Source organism: Mustelus asterias, chromosome 20, assembly GCF_964213995.1.
Source record: "Mustelus asterias chromosome 20, sMusAst1.hap1.1, whole genome shotgun sequence".
Lineage (NCBI taxonomy): Eukaryota > Metazoa > Chordata > Chondrichthyes > Carcharhiniformes > Triakidae > Mustelus > Mustelus asterias.
The window spans coordinates 40,553,955-40,579,982 of record NC_135820.1 but is presented as its reverse complement, the minus strand read 5'-3'; the positions used below and the strand labels follow the sequence as shown (position 1 = coordinate 40,579,982).

General features: G+C 42.5%; 1 protein-coding gene and 1 pseudogene across 3 annotated transcripts in view; one reads left to right on the top strand and one right to left on the bottom strand.

Annotated features, from left to right (window-relative positions):
- Positions 1-26,028, bottom strand: part of tshz2 (teashirt zinc finger homeobox 2) — a 345,809-nt gene that overhangs the window by 121,038 nt on the left and 198,743 nt on the right. The gene's annotated exons all lie outside the window — the stretch shown is intronic.
- LOC144508793 (U2 spliceosomal RNA) lies at positions 10,466-10,595 on the top strand (annotated as a pseudogene).

The window sequence follows — 26,028 nt, the reverse complement described above, 5'->3', positions numbered from 1 at the left end:
CAATCTGGCAATAGATTGTCTCAAGGAGTGATAAACATGACTCAAAACCAGATAGGTGGGGCAACATTTTCTTAGTTTAGGGTAGAATATATTGGACTGGAATTTGTTCCACATGTCACCAGCTGTTCATCATACTTACACTTGGCCGAAGACTTCCCATGTAATTTTGCACTGAATCTTAATGTAATGAGACAGCTAAGATGGCATGGTATCTTTCACAAGAGATGTGGGAATTATGTGAACTGTGGATCTCCCTAACCAATTGGACTGAAGAAGTGTTCATGAGCATCACAGAGTCTGAATTAGGAAATGTATATGAGAATATTTAATTTAATGTCAGGAAGATAAGCAATAGGAGGAGGAGGCAAGACAACTCCTCAGGCCTACTCCATCACTCAATAAAATGATGGTTAACCTTTGACCTCAACTCCATTTCCCTGCCCAATTCCTATGCCATTTGATTCTGAGTGATTAACAAATCTGTCTCAGACTTAACTATACCCCACGATGGAACATCCACAATGCTCAGTGGCAGAAAATTTCAAAGATTCACATCGCTCTGAATGCAGAACGTTCTCTGCGTCTCAGATTGAAATGGTCACTGCTTATCCTGAGACTTTGAATCATAAGTCATAGAATCATAGAAACCCTACAGTGCAGAAGGAGGCCATTCAGCCCACCTAGTCTGCACTGTCAACAATCCCACCTAGGCCCTATAACCTGTAACCCCACGTATTTACCCTGTTAATTCCTCTGACACTGAGGGGAAATTTATCATGGCCAATCCACCTAACTCGCACATCTTTGGACTGTGGGAGGAAACCAGAGCACCCGGAGGAAACCCACACAGACACGGGGAGAACGTGCAAACTCCACACTGACAGTGACCCCGAGGCCGGAATTGAACCCAGGTCCCTGGCGCTGTAAGGCAGCAGTGCTAACCATTCTGCCACTGTGCTGCTCCTAACTCTAGACCGTCCAGCCAGAAGAAACAGCCTCTCTGCAAATTCCAGACAGGACAGGCACATTCCACTCAACTGTTCCTCTTAGGACAACTCTCTTATACCAGAAGCTGATGAATCTTTGTTCCAACCCCTTTCAAAGGCATGTGTATCCTTCCTTTGGTACAGAGACCAAAAGCTACATTTTGGGGCTCCACTGAAGTCGGGAATGGAGTCAAACAGGTCCCAAATATACCAGTGCCTGATGGCATGCGTGTCAGTTTCCTGACCCTGCTTGCAGTGCTGGCCATTCTGCCGGAACCAATTGAGCTACATGAGGTAGGTGGTCAACTAGGCTCATTCGGAACCTTGTTAACCAGAGTCAAAGGAACCAACCCAGATTTCTCTTTTCTGACAAGATGGAAGTGGGTGGTGAGCGGGAGGTTATTTAACTACCTGGAGGTGGGCACTCAGCGGCAGGCCAGGTTTAGGGAGAAAGAGGTTAGTGCTCCAGGCAGGCCTAGAAGGTTTCAGGTGCAGTCAAAGGCCGTCCTGTAGAGGGATATCCCAGCAAACCCGCCACCCCTCCCCTCACCCACAGTGGTGACCCGGCTGCTTTTCTTTCAATTTAAGTTTGAAAAAAGTTGGTCAGAGGGCACCTCCAAGTTGAAGCATCTATCAGTTACTTCCCATTTATTTCAGCCTGCTCCTTCGATCTCTGGTTCTCCAGCTTTGAAAGCCTGCTCACTGCCCTTGACTGGACTGGGAATCTACCTCCATGCCAATTCAGGAGATGCCACCATGAAAATCCCAAAGAGCGATTCTTTGGGAACGCAGAAGCAAATCCAACTCATGTTCCCCACCCCGGAAGTGAAACACCAGCACCAAAATTATACACAGTGCTCCAGGTGTGCTCTTACCTAAGCCCCACTTAATTGCAGCAAGACCTCCTTAAATCAGGTGCAGGAATGGAAATTAGGAGAGAAAAGGAATATGGGATTAAAAGAGAGAGAGATGAAAGGGACAGAAAGAAAGAAAAAATATAATTTTAATTAAAATCTGAAGGACTGGGACTAATTTTCAATGATGTGGAAGCTAATGGCGTTTGCTACCAAATAAACCTGTTGGACTTTAACCTGGTGTTGTTGGACTTCTTACTAATTTTCAATGCCAGAGAGATTGCATGGCAGTAATTATTACATATGCTGTTAGAAAAAAATCTGATTGACACTGGAATAGACAAGACCTGACAGTCCTTTTCTGGTGAGCTTAATGGGCATCTTTCTCGCAATACAACAACTTCACGCCACTCAGGGTATTTGAATGCCCAGTCTCTCAGCAAGATTGTCCAACATCTGGAGATTCAGAGCAACTTGGACAGCAACTGCTTACTGCCCACAGTTAATTGCGCATGTGCAGTTGTGGAAGCTGCTGTCTGAATTGCACATTAATAACAGCGAGAGCCAATATCTTCAACATTATTTCAAAAGCAAAATCCAGTCCATTTCACAGCTTGATGAGCAGATGTCAATTAAAATTTCTTGCCAGATAGAAACAGCTTTCCAAGTCACTATTGTCAGTTTTTTATGGATTTCAGACCTCAGCTACAATGCAACTAGATACTTATTCAATTATTTAGCACGACAGTGAAAATTGAATTAGATAATTATCAAAGTGAAGTACAACTTTCAACATTTGTCAAGAAAAACAGTGATTAATTTTATGGAGTCATTCGAATAGAAATCAAAGCTAACTGTGTTGTTGTGAAATCTAACTTTGCTTCCATTCAAAAATGTTAATACAAGTGACTGCATTGTTCCAATATTCCACATCGATTAAGGTCTCAAAATATATCAAATTGCAGCCTGATAAAATGTGTTATTGTACTTATATTGCATCATACTTATATTACTAATAGATTATTAGAAGTTTGTCATAGTGAATGAAAGCAAATAAGTTGGAGTTTCTGAGTTCAAATTCGCCCATCATAGCAAAAAATCTAGGCTGAATTTAAAGCAGAGAAAAATAGAGACTATCATTGAATACATAATGCAACAGGCTGGGACAACTTTTCACCTGCAGATGATGACCAGGAGTGGAAATTCGACAGGAGAAACAGAGGTAGAAGCAGAATCTAGTAACAGGAAAATGGATAAATACTTTAAAAATTATAGTCCATGTGGAAAGGTTGGGAAATGGGACTGAATAGATTGCTCTTTCAGAGAACTGGCATAAGCAGTAAGCCAAATGACTTCCCTTTATGCTATAAATTTATATGAGGATCCTAAAAGGGTCATTACCTCCTGGCAATAAATCTTAAGGCAGAAAATTCAGGTGCACGCAATATGGTAGTTTTCATGAAATCTGCTGTGTTATTGTCTGAATTCTGCTTATACTAGAATAATTATTTATCCTATTTTTGGAGTACCTACTACAAATACACCTTTTCTGCAGTTAATTAAACAGAATGTAAACAAATGACCACAGAATGAATAAAGGGTTTTTCAGACGTGGCTTAGACTAGCCCTTATGATGTTTCTACCTCATGAAATGAGGGAATAGTCTACTTCTGGTTACAAGCAGACACTTCCAACTGGACACTTCAGCTTGTTGCTGGGCATAAAGGTGGCTTTGCCAATTGGCAACCCATTCCAGAAACTAGCTGATTTCAGTGAAAGGAATGGGGCATGTTTTATAATGATGGGACACTTTTGGTGCAAGTGTGACAGAAAGTCATTGATCAACAAAAACGTATTTGACTGCCAGATAGGAGACAAACACCACATTCGCCAAGCCTTTTAATTAGCACGAGCTACACCATACACACCTCTTATTTGATATTTTGCATGCAGTAATCATGTGAATACAGGAAAAGGTGCTATTTGCATGAACCTTCATTGTTCTTGGCATGTTCTGCAAATACCACACATTTGCAGGGATACCTTATCCATTCTCTCTCCTCTCCAACTTTCAAAACACAGCTGCATCTTTGGGGAAGGCATTCTAGATTTATGCTTTTTGCAAGCTTTTATATTCTTATTCTGCTCATCTTACGCCTGGTTTTGATGTGTTTTGATACATTGTGGTGTACCATTCTTGGTCCATGTATATTTGCGTGATATATTAGCATAAAGGTGTCTTTAAACTATTTTTAAAAACTCATTTGAACTATTCACAAGAGCACTGAGATCTGAAAACACACCAAAATGTCTTTAAGACTGAGAGAAAAACATCTGAAGGAAAGTTCCTGAATTATTTACAATTTTTTTTGTAAGAGATGGATTGCTTATGCCAACATCAAATGCAATGTTTCATTGATTGGTCAGGGTTGGGTTGAAGACATGCATCATTGGTTATGCCTGCCTTAAGACCGTCAATGTGATTGTGATAGATAGGTCTGAGCTGGTACTTCCTGTCTGGCTTTTTAAGAGAGAGTCAGCTAATGATTGCCAAAAATCTGGATCTGGGGCCAAATTCGTTTCCTACCTGAAGAATTTAGTATTCCAAGTCTGAATTCACTGTTCCAGTCTTGCTTTACGCATTAGACTACAATCTACAAAATACTATTCGTAACACTGTCAGAGACATTTATTCATCTGTTCCTTGTTTTACCAATGTTAAGTTGGTTATCTTAAATAGGTTAACTCCACTATTTAAAATTGTGGACAAAACAATGTTAAATAAGCATGTTAAACATTTACCAATACCACAAACAAGGCTCTGCACGTGGACTGCAGCGATTCCAGAAGGCAGCTCACCACCACCTTCTCAAGGGCAACTAGGGATGGGCAATAAATGCTGGTCAGCCAGTGGCGCCTATGTCCCATGAATGAATAAAAAACTGGATATTAGCTGCAACCTTGCTTGCATTGAATTGCAGTGGCAGAAAATTATCAAGATCACAAGACAGCTAGAGTTGAGGAAGACTGTTAAGTTACTTCAGTTCATTTATCCAGAAAGATACTGAAGTCAGTTCAGCTTCCAAACATTTTTTACAAGATTCATTCCCTGATGGGCCAAAATGGCAAGGTGTTAATAGGCACAATCCTGGTGTTAACTGCCAGAATCACAGTCCAAGAGTGTGTCCAAGGATCTCTATGCCATTATGTCGAATGGTATTTACAATTAGGATGACAAATGGCCTTTATTGCAATGGGATTGGAGTACAGGACTAAAGACGTCTTGCTACAAGTTGTACAGGGTTTTGGTGATATCACATTTGGAATGCTGTGCACAGTTTTGGTCTCCATAGAACCAGAGAATCCCTTCAGTGCAGAAGGAAGCCATCCAGCCCATCGAGTCTACACCGACTCTCCGAAAGAGCATCCAAACCAGGCCCTCCCCTCTATCTTATCTCATAACCCCACCCATTTTCCATGGCTAATCCATTTAACCTACACATCTTTGGATTGTGGGAGAAAACCGGAGCACCCAGAGGAAACACACGCAGACATGAGGACAGTCACCCAAGGCTGGAATTGAACCCGGGTTCTTGGCGCTGTGTGGCAGCAGTGCTAACCACTGTGCCACCGTGCCGCCCATTTAAAAATGGAAGATACATGTATTGCATGTATGAAAACACATGTATTGGAGGTGATACAGTAAAGGTTCGCTAAATTGGTCTCTGGGATGAGGTGTCCATTCTTTGATGAGAGGCTGAGTAAATTGGGCTTGTATTCTCTGGAGTTTAAAAGAATGAGAGGTGATCTCATTGAAACCTACAAAGTTCTGAAGAGTCTTGATAGGGTAGATGCTGAGAGACTGTTTCTGCTGGTTGGAGAATCTAAAACACAGGGGCACAGTCTCAGGATAAAGGGTCGATCATTTAGGACTGAGATGAGGGGAAATTGCTTCACTCAAAAGCTTGTGAACCTTCGGAATTCTCTACCCCAGTGGGTTGTGGCTGCTTTATTGTTGAATGCATTTAAGGATGGGATAGACAGGTTTTTTGTGCCTCAGGGAATATGGGGATATAGCGAGCAGACGGGAAAATAGAATTGAAGCCCAAGATCAGCCTGAATGGTGCAGCAGGGTTGACAGATACCTGCTCCAATTCTTGTGTTCTTGTGATACCTTATGAGAGGAAACGTCGTGACAAGCTTTCTATGAATCTTATATGTTTCAATTAGATCATTTTTCACTCTTCTCAACTCCAATGAGTATAGGCCCATCCTCCCCAACTTTACCTCAAAAGACATCCCAGGAGTCAGCCCAGTGAACCTTCTCTGAATGTCTTAAAATGCAAGTGTATCCCTTCTTAAGTAAAAGATCAAAACTGTACACAGTGCTCCAGGTGTGGTCTCACCAATGCCCTATACAGTTGTAGCTAAACCTCTACACTCCATCTCTTTGCAATAGGGTCAACATTTCATTTGCCTATCTAATTATTTGCTGTAGCTGCAAGTTAACTTTGTGATTTGTGTATGAGAATACCCGGATTTTTCTGCAGTCTCCTTCAAATTAAATCATATTCTGCTTCTTCTTGCCAAAGTGGACAACTTCACATTTTCATACATTATATTTAATCTACAAATTGCTTGCCCACTCATTTAACCTATCCATATCCCTTTGCTCTTTGAATCTTCCTCACAACTTACCTTCCTAACTATCTCTGTATCATCAGCAAATTTGGCGAAAATACAAGTGGTACTTTCATTCAAGTCATTAATATAGATTGTAAAATTGAAGCCCCAGCAGTGTTCTCGTTGGACCCCACTAGTCACAGTTTTCCAGCCTGAAAATTACTCATTTATCCCAACTCTGTTCCCTGTAAATTAGCTAATCCTCTTTCCACGCCAGTATACAAAGCCCAACACCACGAGCTCTTATCTTGTGCAGTAACCTTTTCTGTGGTAACTTATCTAATGCCTTTTGGAAATCCAAATACACTACATAAAATACTTGTTCCACTTTATACACCCTGCTTGTTACATCCTCAAAGCATCTAATAAATTTGTCAACATAATTTCTTCATCACAAAACCACGTTCACTCCGCGTGGCTGTATTATGATTTTCTGAATGTCCTGATACTACTTCCTTAATAATGTAATCTAGCATTTTCCCAATGACAGATGTGAGACTAACTGGACGATAGTTTCCTGCTTTCTGACTGCCTCCATCTTTGATAGCGGTCTAACATTTGAGAGTTTTAATCTGCTGGGACCTTTCCAGAATGTAGGGAATTTTCAGAGATTACAACTAATACATGCACTAGATTACTTAAGGCGCTCTCTTTAAGACCCTAGGATCTAAGTCATTAAGACAAGGAGATTTTGTTGGCCTTTGTCTCATTAGTTTTCCCCATTCTTTTCTCTCCTTTCTGTTTTTGTCTCTTGATTTTCTTTCTTGGGATGCTTTCTTTTTCTTTGACCAAGAAGAGAGTTACAAAATACTTGTTCAAAGCCTCTTCCATTCCCTGGCTTTTCATTATTATTTCCCAGTCTCACCTTCTAAGGGACCACCATTCACTTCAGTTCTGAAGAAGGGTCATATTGGACTTGAAAGATTAACTCGGTTTCTTTCTCAACAGGTGCTGCCAGGCCTGCTGAGATTTTCCAGCATTTTCTGTTTTTACTTCAAATTTCCAGCATCTGCAATATTTTGCTTTTATTCACTTAAGTTACTCTCTTTCTTATATATTTGTAGAAGCTTTTACCATCTGTTTTATATTTCTTGCTAGTTTTCTCTCACACTCCAATTTGCCCTTTTTTACATTTTTAGTCATCCTTTGCTGAGAGCAACTACTAACCTTTACAACACTGTACATCTTTTCCTTCAGTGTGATACCATTCTCAACTTCGCTTGTTGGTGACTGATGGTGCATTATTCTCGTCGTGTCTTTCTTTCTCAAGGGAGTATATATTTGTTGGCAGTTCAGAAACATCTCCTTAAATATCTGCCACTGCTTCTCTACCCTCTTACTTTTTAACCTATTTTCCCATTCCACTTTAGTCAACTCTGTCTTCATTAAATTAAGACAATAACAAGGGTATTTTACAGGTTTCAGACCCAAATTTCTCACCCTCAAATTGAATGTGAAATTCTATCATGTTATGGTCACTCTTACCTAAAGGATTATGAGGTCATTAATTTATCCTGTCTCATTTCTCATTGCCAGGTCAAAAACAGCTTATTCCCTGTTTCATTCCAGAGTGTTTTGTTCGAAGAAACTGTCCTGAATACACTCTACGAACTCATCCTTGAGGCTACTTTTGCCAATTTGATTCATCCGGTCTAAGTGAAGATTTAACTCTCCCAGAATTATTGCAGTGCCCCTCTTACAAATCCCCGCCATTTTTGATTTATATTCTGTCCTACAGAATCTGTCAGGGAGGCAATAAACCACTCCTTCCAATGACTTATTTCCTTTTCTATTTCTTATGATTACCCACATCACCACCTTGTATGGTTGCCTTGTCCTTTCCCTTTAATTTTCCAAATTGCCTCTCACATAAACCCTCCACCCCCCACAATTTATAGCCCACTCTTCCACCCTAGTTCTATGATTCATTATTACATCACATTACAGCGTGATTCAATGGAAAGCCATTCATTCAGATGGAATATTAAACCAAGACTTAAAAGATGCCATGGCAGGGGAGGGAAGAAGGGGAGTTTTCTCTAATGCCCTGGCCAATGCTTATCCCTCAACAAATAAATTAAAATCAAAAGCCTAAAATGTGAGCACTATGGCCGAGATTCTCCAGCCTCCTAGCCGCGTGTTTCCCATTGGCGGGAGGTGACATATTGTTTGTTGTGGTGGGATTCTCTGGTCCCACCGCTGTCAATGGGAATTCCCAACTGATGTCACCCCACTGCCGGCGGGACCTGAGAATCCCACCAGCGTGAACGGCTGGGGAATTCTGGCCTATTTCTCTCTCCACAGATGCTGTCTGATCTGCTGTTTATTTCCAGCACCGTACACTTTTGTTTCATACTTCAGCATCCGCCTTGCCTTAGGTTCCGCATTTTCCGCACGATAAGAATGAGCACATTTCAAAAGTATCTATAAAAAGCTTTGGAACTTCCCAAGGTTGTGAAAGACACAATAAAGATGCAATTTTGTTTTCAAAGGATTCAAAAAGTCAATATCCAGTCTAGTTATGTTCAATCAAATAAAACAGCCCAAAAAGCACAGGATGTCTTACTGGACCAGATTTTACAGTCAGGGGCAAAACAATGGCACTTACAATTCACTTCAAAGAATGCTGTCAACAAAGCCTTAGTGATCTCCGTGATTATTAATTTGAATCTGCTGTCAAATAATGGGGGTTTCCAGGTGCCCAGCAACAATGTTGTAATTAAGCAGGGTAAACAGCCAATCATATTGAAGAATTCTCACATAGACAGCAGAACTTTAGGCAAAATTCACCTGATTTTCTGACACTTTTATTTTTTATTAAGCATCAAATAAAGATTAGGACATACACAGTAGAAATTGAAATTTCAAACAAACTTAAAAAAAATTAAATCTATGGAATTATCATAATCGGGTGGCACAGTGGGTAGCACTGTTGCCTCACAGCGCCAAGGACACGGGGTCAATTCCAGCCTCGAGTGACTGTCTGTGTGGAGTTTGCACGTTCTCCCCGTGTCTGCGTGGGTTTCCTCCAGGTGCTCCAGTTTCCTTCCACACTCCAAATATGTGCAGGTTAGGTAGATTGGCCATGTTAAATTGTCCCTTAGTGTCCCAAAATGTATAGATTAGGGGAATTAGTGGGGTAATTATGTGGGGTTACAGGTATAGGGCTGGGTAAGATGCTCTGGAGTGTCGGTGCAGACCCGATAGGCTGAATGACCTCCTTCTGCACATAGGGATTCTATGAATATCATAGAATAGAATCACCACAGTGCAGAAGGAGGCCATTTGGCCCATCAGATCAGCACTGACAACAATCCCACCCAGGCCCTGTATATCCCCATAACCCCACATATTTACCCTACTAATCCCCGACACTAAGGGGTCTATGATTCTATGATAATAGAAAAAAATTACACTACATAATTATAATATTTGTTTTCCAGGGTCAGTGAACAGCAGTTATGACTTATTATGCTCCTAAAACCCAGTTATATCATCGAGAAGGCTTAATCTCAATTTTAAAAAAAATACTGGATATTACAATGTTATAGGGGCAATTATTTCAGGTCAGTGATTTTGAAAGATTGCCACCTGCAGGGACTTCAACAGCACACCCAGTGGACAAACAGGGAACTACTGGCAGCAACTGATGGATTTCCACATTTAAGTGTGCATATGCAGATTCCCAAAGTTGCTGTCAGTTTCGCAGCATGGTCAGTGATGGCAAAAAAACTGACAATGTACCATCGTTAACAACCACAAAGGCCAGCCAACTCTCTTTGTTATTACATGGTGTTAACTCATATTTATTAATGTCGCCGAGCCTAATCATAACTGTTGTTGTGCATTTTCACCTTGCTGTGGAGTAAAACAGCTCAACAATGCGACTAAAACTCTCACTTCAATGTAATGTTCTGCCTGACCTGACAAGCATTTCCAACACTCGCTTCTCGGCCTTTTGGCTAAGATCAAGTGTAGTATCGGATCTGCACTTGGTTGAGGTCATGAGGTTACGCTGAGGCTTCATATGTTTCATATGAAGCAATTTTTAAAAGTGGCATCTCGGCCTTTTGGCTAAGATGCAAATGAGCTCAAGTCTTGGAGGAGGATCCTCCCTCTTCTCCAATCAGCTTGACTCATGTAGATCAGGCCCAGGACAGGGTGGTTTAGTCTTGTCAGCCTGGATCGGAAATGTCTCAACTTGTTGAGACTCTGAATTGGATTTGATTTGATTGAATTGGAAAAGTATAAAAAAAAACTTTCTTCCCTTTTGACTCATGTAGATCAGGCCCAGGACAGGGTGGTTTAGTCTTGTCATGTAGATCAGGCCCAGGACAGGGTGGTTTAGTCTTGTCATGTAGATCAGGCCCAGGACAGGGTGGTTTAGTCTCGTCAGCCTGGATCGGAAATGTCTCAACTTGTTGAGACTCTGAATTGGATTTGATTTGATTGAATTGGAAAAGTATAAAAAAAAACTTTCTTCCCTTTTGGCTAAGATCAAGTGTAGTATCGGATCTGCACTTGGTTGAGGTCATTGGGTTACGCTGAGGCTTCATATGTTTCATATGAAGCAATTTTTAAAAGCGGCATCTCGGCCTTTTGGCTAAGATGCAAATGAGCTCAAGTCTTGGAGGAGGATCCTCCCCCTTCTCCAATCAGCTTGACTCATGTAGATCAGGCCCAGGACAGGGTGGTTTTGGTCTCCCGTCCTGTCTTGTCAGCCTGGATCTGAAATGCCTCAACTTGTTGAGACTCTGAATTGGATTTGATTTGATTGAATTGGAAAAGTATAACAAAAAAACTTTCTGTTTGATATGAAGCAATTTTTAAAAGCGGTATCTTGGCCTTTTGGCTAAGATGCAAATTAGATCAAGCTTTGGGGGGGGGGGGGGGAGAGAGAGAGAGAGAGAGAGAGAGAGAGACGTCTGCCTACTCCAATCAGCTTGGCTCATGTAGATCAGGCCCAAGACAGGGTAGAGGGTTGCATGCCCTGTCTTGTCAGCTTGGATCGGAAATGTCTCAACTTGTTGAGACTCTGAATTGGACTTGATTTGATTGAATTGGAAAAGTATAAAAAAATAAATAAAATCTTCTGTTTGATTTTGGCCTTTTGGCTAAGATCAAGTGTAGTATGAAGAGGATGCTGCGCTTGGTTGAGGCCAAGAGGTTACATTTAAGCTTCATATTCATACGAAGCAATTTTTAAAAGCGGCATCTTGGCCTTTTGGCTAAGATGCAAATGAGATCAAACCTTGGAGGAGGAAACCTCCCCCTCCTCCAATCAGCTTGGCTCATGTAGATCAGGCCCAAGACAGGTGTGAAGGCCCTGTTTTGTCAGCTTGGATCGGAAATGTCTCAACTTGTTGAGACTCTGATTTGGACTTGATTTGATTGAATTGGAAAAGTATTAAAAAAAACTTTCTGTTTGATTTCAGATTGCCAACATTTGCTATTTTGCCTTTGTTTTTAATATCAAATTGGATTGCCATCATAAAGATTTAAAAAAACATAAAAAAGACAGGGTTATAATGATTTTGTACAATTATGTCAAATGGGTAAAAGTGAATCTCATGATTTTTAACTCCAATAAATTCAACACATTCAAAGATTTTGGAGAGGAAAGAGAGGGTGGAGATAGGTTGATAGTTTGCAAGGGCATAGAGTCAAGTGTGGGCTGTTTCAGAAATGTGATGATGGCAATTTTGAAAAGGATGTGGACAATGTTTGAGAAGAGGAAAGAGGAAACCTCTTGCAATATCAGCTAACATGGGGAAAGGGAGGTTGGGTGATCACCAATCCACTGGGATTAGGAAATCTGGATGTGGGTCACCTGGATTAGATAATCTTGCATAGGGCATGAGGAGAGAAACAAGGAAATGTTTAGGCTCTTTAGTCTAGTGGAATAGAAGAACCTGGAGATGTACAATAGAAATTGAATGGGTGGTCGCAATCTTAGTGACAAAGAAGCCTAATCTCTTTGCATGAAGTGAGTGTGGAAGGAGCAGGATAAAGGATTTATGGTGATAGTGGAGAAAAGAGCAATTCCCACCTAAACCAGGAGTTGTGCATAGTTTTGACAGAGGAAAGTGCATTGAAAGTGCTTGGTGGAGCCCAGCCTGACAATCAATGGCTAAACCAGTTGGGTGCCAGGCACATTCAAAGTCAGTGCCCCTTGGACTTGAGGGAGTAAAAATGAAGACAGTATTAGACCTATTAGAGTGGAAAAAAATGAATGTTTCTCTGGGGACAAGGGCATTAATGGTAGAAGCAAATTGACAGCTACAGAAGCATTGCAGCAAATAGTGGATTCAACTCTACATTGTTGGCAGTATGAAAATGTAGTTATAAGTGACTTGGGACAGAATGCTTTTGAGCAGGGATAGAAGGAAGTAGTGTTGGAAGAGAGTGGGTGAGGAGACTGAATGGAGAGGATAACAAGATAGTGATCAGAGACAGCCTTGTCTGTTATCAAGATGATGGGAGCTGACAGGCTTGTGAGATGTGGCGATGAAGGATTTGAATGCAAGGATCTTGTTTGCAAGTGAATGGACATTCTGGGTGAAATGCCTCGTGGAGTAGTGACTGGCGGAGTCCAAACATTCAACAATACACAGAGTGAGCAGCGAGAGGAGGAGGTGGGTTAGGTTAGACGATAACAGAAATGTTGGATGCGATGGTCAGACAGAGAAACAAATGGAATAATTGCAGTTGTTGCTCTTGAAGGACCCAACTTGCAGCTTAGTAGGCTCTTCAAAGAATGGTGAGAGAGCCACAAAGGGTAGATGTGGATTTATCCAAGAGGTAGTCAAACCTGTCATTATAACAGGAGAACAGAAAAACAGAAGAATAGCAAAGGATTTGAGGTGGCGGTGGGGGGTAGAACATGAGAGGGGAGAAAATAAAGATAGTAAGACTGGGTGACAGAAATGGGGAGAGCAGGAGAAAGGAGAAAGAGAAGTCATGAAAGAATGGACTCAGGGTTAACGCAGCCAAATGTGCAGGTGAGTGGAAAGGGGAAAATTCAGGTTACAAAGTGTTGACAAGGATGAGGATTGATATGTGCTGGCTGCAAACAAATGATAGGGAGGGAGACGATACTGTGACTTCAATCACTGCCACAAGGAAGTAATAGTTGATGTACATCATGTCTAAAAATGGGCAAGTTTTAAAGTAAAGGCTTTTCATGTTTTGCCTTTTTCAAATCATACTGGCAAATGATGGATTGTGGACTGGAATATGACAGCTTTAAAACAAATCGAATATTCTTGCATCCAAGCCCATTTTCACCGCAGTGTCTTGATTATAAATCAGTCAACTTAGGCCAAGTTGTGATAAATATATTGAGATGTGGATTTAAAAAAAATCTCTGGATATGCATCATCGTTTTTTAAAATCTACCAACAATATAATTATCCTGAGATAACTGGTGAGCTCTATTTAACTCTGGAGGCTCATACTCTAGGACTTGTTTGAGCAGCTTTTCAGAAATTACCGGGTCTTAGCCCTGACACATTGCCAGGTTTGAACGTACCTGTGCTCTGGTGCCATTTAGTGCCATCAGTTATTTGATTTTTATTGAATTGCTGCGGTTTACTGCAGTTGTTTTCATAGACTATCACAGAAATGCAAAATTGTATTGATTATGACAAGTAAGAAGATTTAAGGACAATTACAAATACATTAGAATTCTAACTCATGATACAATTCCTGGCCGTGTTTTGCAACACAACAAGACATTGTCAATGTGATGAAACATCGCTGGAACTTAATTCGGCAACACGTAGCTCATTCACAAAGATCTTATGGTATCCAAGTGCAAAGAAGATGTTGAACCAGGATGCAAAAGAACCCATGGGACTGTTTTGAAGAAATGTAGGAGAGTTAACTCCAGTGTTCTGACCAATATTTATCCGTCAATCAACGTCACAAAAAGAGATTATCCAGTCATTATCGCATTGCTGTTGGTGGGAGATTACATGTGCATATTGGCTACACATTTGTACAACAGTGACTACACTTGAAAATCACTTCATTAATTGTAAAGCGCTTTGAGATGCCCACTGACCATGAAAAGCTCTGTATAAACGCAAGCCATTCTTTTTTTAAAGCTCTCTGGTGCAAACACAGAATTGCACTTGCAGTAGATTTCCAATAGTCAATCAGTTATTTATAATAATTTACAACTATTTCCTAATGATGTGCATTTGCTTGTATTGTAATGCCAGGGAAAGCACTTTGTTTTAATAGTACATCTCGGCTGACACATTTTGTGGTGTCAGTTGACTTAAAAACACTCTCAAAAAAGGAGGTAGGTGCTTTCTGCGCAGAGGTAAAATATGGATGAGTGCAATACTGGCTCTGCTGAAACGTTTTTATGGCCACATAACCCGACAACACTCAAATATCCTGATTTGCAGATCAAGTCCAGCCATTGAAGCAAGATATTAATAATAGAATATAACAGAATCTCAACATTGCAGAAGGAAGCCATTCGGCCCATCAAGCCTGCACTGACAACAACCCCACCCAGGTTCTGTCGCTGTAACCCCACATATTTACCCTGCCAATCTCCCTGACGCTAAGGGGCAATTTAGCATGGCCAATCAACCTAACCCGCACATCTTTGGACTGTGGAAGGAAACCAGAGGAAACTCAGGCATACATGGGCAGAACATGCAAACTCCACACAGTCACCTAAGGCCGCAATTGAACCCAAGTCCCTGGCGCTGTGAGGCAGCATTCCTAACCACTCTGCCACCATGCCACCCTATGGAGAGATATTCAAGAGCTGCTGAATCCCTGTGGACCTATACCCTAACAAAGGTAATGTCTTCAAGAGAGTATGGGGTTAAAAAATAAAGTTTACAAAATTTATGTGAAATAAAGCTGTACATTAATGTTTGCGGTCTTATGGCTCTGACGAAGGGCGAAAGGTCCTAAGACCCGAAACATTAATCTAACCTTTGCCCTTACGCCACACACTTGCTGCCTGATCTGCAAGCAGTAGATTTGCAACCGTTGCAAGATTTTGCCTCTTTCAAACTTTATAATCGATGTCTATTCAGGTACCATCTTATTTCTAAACCCAAGTCCGCACCGCTGAAAGAGTTAAATGTTCTGTACACAGCAGTGATAATAAGCTTTCCTTCAGCTGAATGGAAAAGTTTGATGACATCGTTGCAACCATTTGCAGCACTACTGTCCACTTCCATCTGCATTCACTCTGCTGATTTAGGTGCTCAGTGTAGTTTGAAAGCAAACATGATGAGGCCGCCGTGTACAGCAGCCTCTCTAATGGGCAACTGGCAGTCTGATTTCTTTCATATATTTGGGCTGTCACAGGATCTCCATTCCCCGTCACTCAGCTTTTATAACTTTGGACAGGTCTGGTGAAGAGGTCACGTGACCTAGACAATGAAGCTGAAACTTGGTAAAATCGAAGAAAGGGACTCTAGGGCTTTAAACAAATGCACCTCATTTTAGCACAATATCATGTACAAAAGTCAATTATGATAATACACTGGGGTGTCAGAGAATACAGAAATCCTGAAACAGTAGCCAATCTGCATTTAGAATGTCTTTTGCACCAGTGCTGCTCCGTTTCAGCTATAAATAAATTGTGCACTGTTCTGAGACTGCAGGACAGAGAGGGGAAAGAAACCAAAGCGTAAGCCATCAGCTGGAATACTGCCTTTGCATACTGGTAACCGATATCACTACAAATCACTTCAATGCCGTTCACTAACTAGCTATCAAATTGCTATCAGTTACAGGTTTCCAATTACTCCTTAAAAAAAAAACCTTGTGCTTTTTCCACTTTGAAAATTATCCAAAAGTAAAATAAATGTACATTTACGACACTGATGGCCTTGCTTCCAAATGTACTTGCATCAAAATATCAATAGAATGCACTACATTGTTTCTGAAAGGCTTAGCAGGCTGATGCGCGTTATCACACACGAGGCTTGATGCTCAGGAAATAAAGGCTTTTATTTGCTGTAACAAGGCAGCTACTAATTATATACACGATCCCAGACTGAGGGGTCCCAGACAGAGCAGAGACCTTTATACCTCTCCCAGGAGGCGGAGCCCGACTGGGACGTACCACAATAACTATAATACAAGGTGTAACAGCCCAACCCTAACCCCAACAGCAACAAGTAGAACAACCCATCCCTAACCCCAACAGCAACATATATACATACTTGTAGTACTGGCCAGACCCTGGCTCAGTACTATCTAGTGGGAACCAACGATGGTTCACCACACAGGCTAACCCAGGTTATACCTTGCACTCTGTTCAAAGTTGGCATTCCATATTATTAGACCTGGCCCTACACCTATGTGTACTTAGTTAATGAGAGTTACACCATGCTCTAATTACTTAGCTTATTCCATACTGTCATAGAAATAATCCAAGCTATGTCATACTACACACGCACTAATAATACAACCTAAACATTGCACTAATAATACACTATGCAAAACAAATGACTAAGTGCCTAATTATCATCTTAATGTTGTTCACTGAAGAATTGATGAATCTAAATTTAGGGGAAGGACTGAAACTGTACCGAAACAGAAAATGCTGGAGAAACTCAGCAGGTCTGAAAGCATCTGTGGAGAGAGAACAGAGCTAACGTTTCAAGTCTGGATGACCAGATCTTGAAACGTTGGCTTTATTCTCTCTCCACAGATGCTGTCAGACCTGCTGAGTTTCTCCAGCATTTTCTGTTTCAGATTCCAACATCCGCAGTATTTTGCCTTTACCGACAGAAACTGCACCTTGGCCAACAGTAAGTATGCCTCTGTCAGTTGAGTGCAGCCGGCAGAAAATTTACCGAGAAATCTTCCCTCAACTGTTCTCTCAGCTTGAGCGAAGCAATGAACCTTTGAACAGAAACTCAAGCAAAATGACCATTATTTCAGGTGGTAACAGTGAACAACACATTGTTTAAATGGCTACAAGAGTCCTGAGGACATCTGTGAGATCAGCATGCTTGATCAGCAGCAGGTTTAGCTACTTTAATAAACAGTTCCACCTGCCTTATTTGTAAATGAGCACCTTTAGGCATTTCATTACGTTAAAGTTGCCATGTAATTATAAGTTGTTGTTGTTGTTAAATAGGCATGTTCAGCTGACCTAGATAATATATAAATAAGAGTCTTCACTCTGCCAAATGCTAAAAGGTGTCCCTCAGGTCCCAGTCACTATTGTTGATACACAAACAAAATTCTAATCTAATTAATAGTTAGCCTTTGTGGTGTGATTAGCAAGTTACTGGCCTACAATAACAAAGTCAATAAGGGTGGGCACATCACCAAGATTTGTGCTAAATTCATCATTACAAAAATAGATGAGAAATTTTCTTACAATCAAAAATCCAACCAGGTCAAATGTGATAGAACATGTGGTTCATTATGGGTTACGTCCCGTTAGTCTGTAATGATGCTTTACAGACAGTCTTGACTTGCTTATAAGTCAATCTATTAACAATTCTGAGTTACATAAAGGGTAAAGCTAAGACCCAAGAATAATTTGCAAGCATCGTGGCATGCTCATGTTTGGACTTGGACAAAGTTGACATAGGCTGGAACTCGACCACCTTGCCCACCACGGAATCGGTGCGAGCGAGGGTACGACAATGGAAATCTCCGTTGACCTAGGGTGGGAATTTCCGGTCTCGCCCGAGCGAGGCAGTAAAATCCCACTCACTGACTAGTTTATTTTAGATTTTCTTCTTCTTCTAATCCTAATAAAAGCTAACTTAATTCAACAAGACATGTAACACTTGGGAGTGGGATTTTTTCGATGAGAACTTTTATATAATGGAGTATAGTGTATAGGAATGTCACTCAAGGCTCATAAGTGCATTTTTGTCAGGTTATCACCTTTTGTTGTTTGTTTTTTCTCCGTTAAAAGAGTCGTTGGGGCCAGAAAAATTATATTTAACATGCACAGCCTGATATCTACTTTTGACATTAATTCACTTTTAATCTTTTATCTGCAAGGTAAAATCAAGTCTCATAGCGAGTATTGTCTACCTATTGATCAGAAGCCTTTTGTCAGCAGATCATGATGTAACACTTCTGCTGCTGCTGACTAAAGATACAGAGACACTAGCTATAAATATTTCTTAAAGATTTCTCCTCAGGGGCTATGGTTCTAAAGAGACATAAGAAACTGGGAGACATACAGGATTATTTGAAAAAGAAAAATAAAGGATTGCTTTGCCATTTCATCGAACTTTCAAGGCATGAAGAGACTGTTTGGTCCATTGTTCTTGTACCAGTGTTAACTCTAAATTGGAAAAACCTAATGTCATTTCTTTGCTCTTTCTTATAATATCGTGCCTTCAGGTTTGGACAGGTTTCATAAAGAACATCGAGAGCAGACGGGAAAATTCAGCCATGTCACAACTGAAACCTCTTATGTCAGAGCCACAATACAATATTCGCTTGGGTTTAGCATGACTGGTTTCTCTCAAAAACAGATGGATCCCTTCTGATCTGGAGTTTAATTTTACTACCCAGTGTCTGGTCCTATGGCTGTATGATCCAAGGACCATAACAATGAAATAATCCTTCTACTATTGCATGGATACTGGAATTTTACTTGTGCTTCCATGTACTCGGACTGATTAACACTCTAGGGAGATGAAACTGAACATGAACCATTAAATATGGTTTTGTTTGCAAGTATATGACCAGAATTATGTCTGTGGCTCTTCTCGTCATACCTCAACTGAGCTCAGCATCATTCTAAGAACAAAGGCAATTTAAAAAATACCCCAATGTTCCCTTTACAGCATCTCCAACTCCCTTCAATGAACTCCTATTTAGCATGGTCTAAACATGGACTCTTTCTTCTTCTCCTCCCTCTTTCTCCAAACATAGGCACAGACTTCACAGGTGATCGCCATCCTAGGAGGAACAGAAGGATTTAAATCCCTGCTGCACTCTGGTGATTTCCGGTCGACACTGCATCTGGTCGTCGAGGCTTGGGGTCAGTCAAAGACTCCGACCACTGGTCTTATGTTGCGTTGTGCTCGGTGTTTGTCAAGAAGGGTTGGAGGTGGCCAGACTTGTTGAATCCTTGCCACCCGCAGATGCTTTCCTTTGCTGGGTCTTCTGGATGACAACATGGCGGAGGTGCAGTGGCTTCCGTGATGTTGCTTGATGATGATCCTGTCATGGCTTTGGCCTTTTCAAGCTCCATGTATGGTTATATTATAATGCAGTTCATCATTAATCGATGGGCCGAAGGGCTTTTTCTGCGCTGTACGACACTATGACCTTTTCTGCACTGTACAACTCGATGACTCAATAACTTTGTTCCCTTGAAATTTTAATCTTGATTTTGTCATTCTGTCTTTCATCCTGACAAGGGTGCATGATAGATGAAAACTCTAGAGGTGTTTGTTGCCTGTTACCCTGTTACATTGTGAAAGTCAGGATTATCTGTCGTGTTTTTTTGATGGTATTTGTCCACCCGCATGCTCTGAAGGTGGAGCGAGGGAGGCCATAGTTTAATTGTTTATGGGTATCCTTCTTTCCATTGGGGAGTATACAGAGTTGGTTGGTGGTATTTACCTGGTTTATTTTTTCTTTTATGTGCTGTAATCCTTGCATTTACACTGAGGGAGTACAACTTTTAGTACCCTTCTCTTTATAGATATCACATCAGGGTGGCCGGTGGATGGTTTGATAGTTGGTATAGCCTTACAAATCCACATTGTGGGTGAGGAAAATCCCCCGTTAGAACTATTGGGGTTGTGCTTTTCTTTCGTATTTTTGTTATTTTGGGATGAGAGAATCTTTGCCTGTATCCTGAAAAAGTGAAGACAGATCATGTATCTGGAAAGGACAGGGCCCTTTCGTTGGTGTCTCTGGTGTGGTTGGAGTAGGGAAATTATGTTCTGGTGCACGCCTGGGCGTAGCTGACTTATCCCTGGATGTCCAGCCTTGTAAGTTGATCTTCTATTTTGGTTTGGCTGTGCATTGGTTATTTGATTACTTGGCTCATGGAATGGATGGTGGGCATATTATCTGGTTGTTGGGGTTTCCCTGATGGGAAATGGGTTGAATCTCATTAATAATGGAGCCTAAGTGGCAATTTTGGAGTACCTAGAGAAAGTGACAGTTTGCTTTGTTCAATGTATGCGAGTGATGTGAGTATTCAGTTGGCCCCTATCTTGGGGTGTCATTGAGCAGGGAAGTAGTGGCTGCGTTTATCTGGGTCAGGTGGAGGGTATGTCAGAAGGGGGAGTAGGTTGCACTCCCTTAGCATGTCCCTTTTTGAGGGCTTCTGAACTGCTCCCTTTCCTGACACTTGGTTCCCATGGGGATGTAGTGTCCTATTGACCGCTGGGCCTGAGTGCAAGTCTGGGGGCTTTGGTTCAGTGTTATGAGAGTCTTTCTTTGGTTGGAGTTTTGGCTGGTTGGAGGAGTAAGTCATTTCCTCCATGTGGTCTTATATGGAGGCTTCCAGTCTGTCTGTCTTCTAGGTTTGGGCTCCCCTGAGGGGAGGTGGGGGGGTGTTGAGGGAGGCGGATGGGGCAGAGGGTAGTGTCCTGTCCCTTATGAGGTTGTGCTGTTCGGTTCCCAGTATCCTTTCTGCGGAAGTCTATGCAGAGAAACTACGTCTGGCATCCACTGGATGACCCTGCTGCTCCTCTCGCTGGGGCTTCCTTTCTTCATCCGGGTAGGTAGGGGTTGATAAAGACTTTGATTTGTTATAGTTAATCCGGGAGGGTTTCCCTTACCTTGTTTGGGAGGAGGGGGGTCGTATTTCTCCCCAGAATATCCTGTTGATGGGTGTCTTGACAATCTTCTTTTCCTTGTAAGTGGCATTTCCTTGATGAAAAATGGTTTAAATTTTCCAGTGATAGGGAGCCTGATCCATGCCTCAAATATGGCTAGAGAGGAGGGAGGTATGTACTGTTGCAAGCCTAGGTGAGATGTACAAATTTTTGCTTTACTAGTTCCTGTACATGAGAGTGTACGCTGACACTCCACATCCTGTACCGATGGCAATATCCCAAAGTTCCCCGTTTTTTGGGTTATCGTTGCATTGCTTGGAGGTCCTGGGATGTTGAGTTAGGCCTTGGTTGGTTGTATATTTCCCCACAAGGGATCCTGTATATTGTGTAGCTCTGTCTCTGTTACCTTGTGGAGGAGGGTGTGCACCATGAGGCCATGTACTCACGATTGGTATCCTGTTATCCTGAGATCCTCTTTGCAACATTTCTTTATCTGCATGAGGGGAGATGCTGACTACAACGATTGCAATGATTGATAATTGGAATCATCTGTATGAATATTCACTGGTCTTTTCTGTATGTTTATGTGGAATAATGGTGTCACTCTGTGCTAGATTTTGAGGGTTTGTTGTGTTTTGTGGCAAATGTAAAATGGAAAACTTTGAATAAAGATATTCTTTAAAAAAATCAATGTGGATGGGAGGTACTAATTATTTGACCAATGCTAACTTACTTCTAGCAGCTGACACTGAATGGAGCTCAAACAAGTATGATATTGCTCTTCATTACCTGTCATTCAGCAGATACAGAACATGCCCCCACCTTCAGCATAACTTCTGTTCTTGGAATACTCAGCATTACATTAGAGTGGGGGCTAACAGCCATGAAACGCAAATACTTGTGAATGGTGAATCCTGGTAACATGGAGCAGCACACCACCTCTCCAAGAAGCTGGCTTTACCTGACCCAGAAGAATGGGGGTTGAGTGCTCTAAGCCAAGGGCAGTAAAAAAAAGAAACCTGTTAATTGCCACAAATCCAACATCACCCAACAGACCTTCAAAAACTACTTATTGCCTACTTGACCCCAAAGGCTCAATGTGCTCCACAGCACTGCAACATAGAAAAACCTACATAAAAGGGTTCTCTTTACAAAAAGAAAATCACATTAAAGCTGTGGTTCCAGTCTCTAATACCAAGCACCATGGAGCTGTGATTTTTGATGTAACACTGATTTTACACATACTGCTCATCAAAAAAGGATGCATATACAGAAAAGACACACAAAGGGATGCTGACTGTCCACTCATACATAAGGCACTCTGTACAAACACACAAAGGGATGTTGACTGTCTATACATAAGGCACTCTATATATACACACACACACAAAGGGATATTGATTGTACATGTACATAAAAGACACATTGTACACACATGAAGGGATACTGACTGTACATGCATATATAACACACACTATACAAACAGACAAAGTGATACCGATTTTACAAACATAAAGGCTGGGATTTTCCAATCCAGGCCTAAGTCCCTTGGTGGAAGCAGGAACTGGAAGTGTTTCCCGGCATGGAGCTTGGTGGGAATGGCGCGATGCTGCACCTATTAATTATGCAGTCAGCGTTGCCCAATGTATTACATGGCAGGGTGGGCTGGCTGGCTGGCGCGTACCTCACTGTCGCATATGGGAGCCATATTTAACACCAACTTCTTCTGCAAACCCACTGCAGAAGGAGGAGATGGCCCAGTGATTGCAAGGGTCTCTAACACCCAGATTCAACAATGCTTCCCTCAATGTACTACTCAGTGCAGTGGAGGCCAGGAAGTGTGTCCTGTATACTGAGGATGGAAGGAGGAGATCGAGCTGTGAGACCAACCCAGCATGGGAGGGTGGTCAATGCCCACGGACTCTGCCGGAGGACCGCCCTGCAGTGCAGGAATGGATGAGTGACCTCATCCACATCGCCAGGGTAAGGGAAGTCTCAACATTCGCGTCAACAAATGGAAGAGGAGACATGAGCACCATCTGTGCGGCCCGTGCATAAAGAGCAACTCAGTGTGTTAAGGTGAAGCTTCATAGCCCACAGCAATCCATCTAGTCTGCAAGATAGAGGTCACTGTAGCTCCCTGACCCTTCCACATGCACACACATCTGGAAGCTCCTATTGTGTGAAGATCCACGTCCTGGAATCTGCTTCAGTGTGAAAATCCACATCCTGCAATTCCTGTTGGGGCTTCATCTACATCCCATTAAGGGATGCAAAGCGGCTTCACGCCGGCCTCGGCTGGGGATGGTGACCTGCAATGATGGGCGGGGTGCACATTCCTGCCATCATTTCATGAAACAGACTTTTCAGCTCTAGACACATTGGGTGGAATTTTACCAGATTTTTTCTGTGTGTCCAGCTAGCCTGAAAATGGGAGAGTTCCAGATCCGTTTTTTGGGCGAATTTTCACACCCAATTTTATGCGCTGTCTCTAAAAAGATGGATTAGTCAGTTTCTAGTCAGGGAGGCTATGGGCTGGGCTTAATTAGCCAGAGAGGCCGTGGGCATGGCTTAACTAGCCAGAGAGACTGTGGGCGGGGCTTAACTCACCAGACAGCCTGTAGGGGGAGCTACTGCACATCTGCAGACCTCTGATGCTGCACATGCGCATTAACAGTGGCAGGGGTCTGACAGACAAAGAGAGAGCTGTCAGGCCCCTGTTACTGCAGGCTGCCGCAAGTGGCACCCCTCCCCCTCGCAATCGCCGGGGCCTGCAGCCCGAGATGCAGCCACCGCCCACCCGCCGCCGCATCCCAGACCGATCGCTGCTCCCGTTCCCTCCCCCACCGATCGCATGCAGAGTGGCAGTGGACACCCCTCCCCCCATGGCCCGCCATCATTGGCTCGTCCCCCCACCATTGGCCCTGCCCCCGGCACTGCTCTCCGGCACTTCCCCTAAAGACCCCATCCCCTGCCACTGCCTGGTGGGCATTGCCCAGGTGCCTGGCTGGCATTGCCCAGGTGCCAGGCTGGCACCGCCCAAGGGGCACCCCTGCCTTGCACTCGGCCTCCCTGGGGGGCTTCAATGGCCTCTGGTTTCACCGGTGAGGCCAACACGACTGTTCCCCGTTCATGGAGAGCAGGAGTTTTTCACGCCAGAGAAAACATCTCCCAGCGAAGCCACAAAGGCAAGTGAACCAGGACGATTGAGCGCCGGGCTCACTAAACACACTGAAATGAACATTAAATTAAATTTAAATAGATTAATCAGCCCCACGCCCATTTCTGGTGAGAGGCTGACTGCCCTGGAAATCCAGGTGTCGCAACAGGTGTGGAAATCGGTGCCATTCGCGCCAGCCACATTACACCCGATTTTACAACATTTGCCTGCTGCAAAACGGGCGCAAAGAGGTCGTAAAACTCCGCCCACTATTCCACCCCCTGTGGCCATTAAACTCACTGCTGTTGGAACTGGAAAATCCCGGCCTAAGGACTGTCACGGATAAAAGAACATTTTGTTGCTAACCCCTGCGTGTTTTAGCTCTTCTTTTGGAGAAACTGGAAATACCCCAGCTGAAAAGCAATGCAAAATGATCCAAATTTTAGGTACTTGCAAATGAAATATATTGTTTTAAGTTAGGTCACTCTGGGGTTCACTAGTGGTTCAATTTTAATTACTACTTGCAAATCAAAACCAGGTCTCATTTCCCAGCACTCGCACCCATTACTTTGATAAACACACATAACAAATTAAATAAAACAAAACAAAGTCCTGCACTGCAATGCACAGAGCACAATTACTTAAGAGATCATTATCCCAGTGTTTATGGTTGCATTAGCAAAATAGCCAGCTGCACTTCTAACCTTTGGCTGGTAACAATTTTTCTTTCCATGTTAATTGAAGGACTTACTCAATTCACGAATCACAGATGTCACAGTGGGTGATATACGATTGCAAAATGCGAATTAGATAAATTCTTTCCTATATAAAGCAGCTTATCTGTAAAGGTCATTAATCCAATTTAACTCCCGGTGTCAAAGCAGGTCTGAAACCAATTTAACTCCTGGTGTCAAAGCAGGTCTGAAATTTGTATCCATGTATTCAAGATTGCAGGTGAGCATTAACCCTTTTGCTGGCTGCTCAGAAACCTCATCATGACCCTGAACTTCGCTACTGGCTCCTTCCAAGGAGCAGCTGCGAACCTAGGTAGCATCGCGCACACCGCTGCATCATGTTAGTCACCGCTGTCCTCTGTGAGAGCTGAGCAGGACATCTAATTCCAGATGGATGGGGCCTCACAATCCCACAGGACAGTGGGATTCACCTCCAATGCCAGATTCCCCCAGGGGTAGAACATCATCAATTTCGCCCACGTGGCCAGCAAGTGGACACTCAATTCATCAAGAAGGGCTTCCACTCCCTTGCTTTTCAAGACCTTCATTCAAGGTGTGCACTCACTTTAGCTCAGCTGCCATGACTCCTTCATTCTCTTCCAGTCTAGGCTGTCACAGCCCTTCACTCCACTCCCCAAAATCCATGGATGGCTTCAAAGGGAGATCCCATGAATAAATGGATACTCACCATTTTCCAGAAGATTCCGAAATAGAGGCTATACAGCCGAAAGCATTTACTCACTCAGACAACTGTCGAGCAGGGCTTTGGCTGCTGCAGATGCGACTCTGATGTCTGGATCGGTCAGCTAGAGCTGTGCAGTACACCCCAAGGGTCTTACTCGTTGTGTG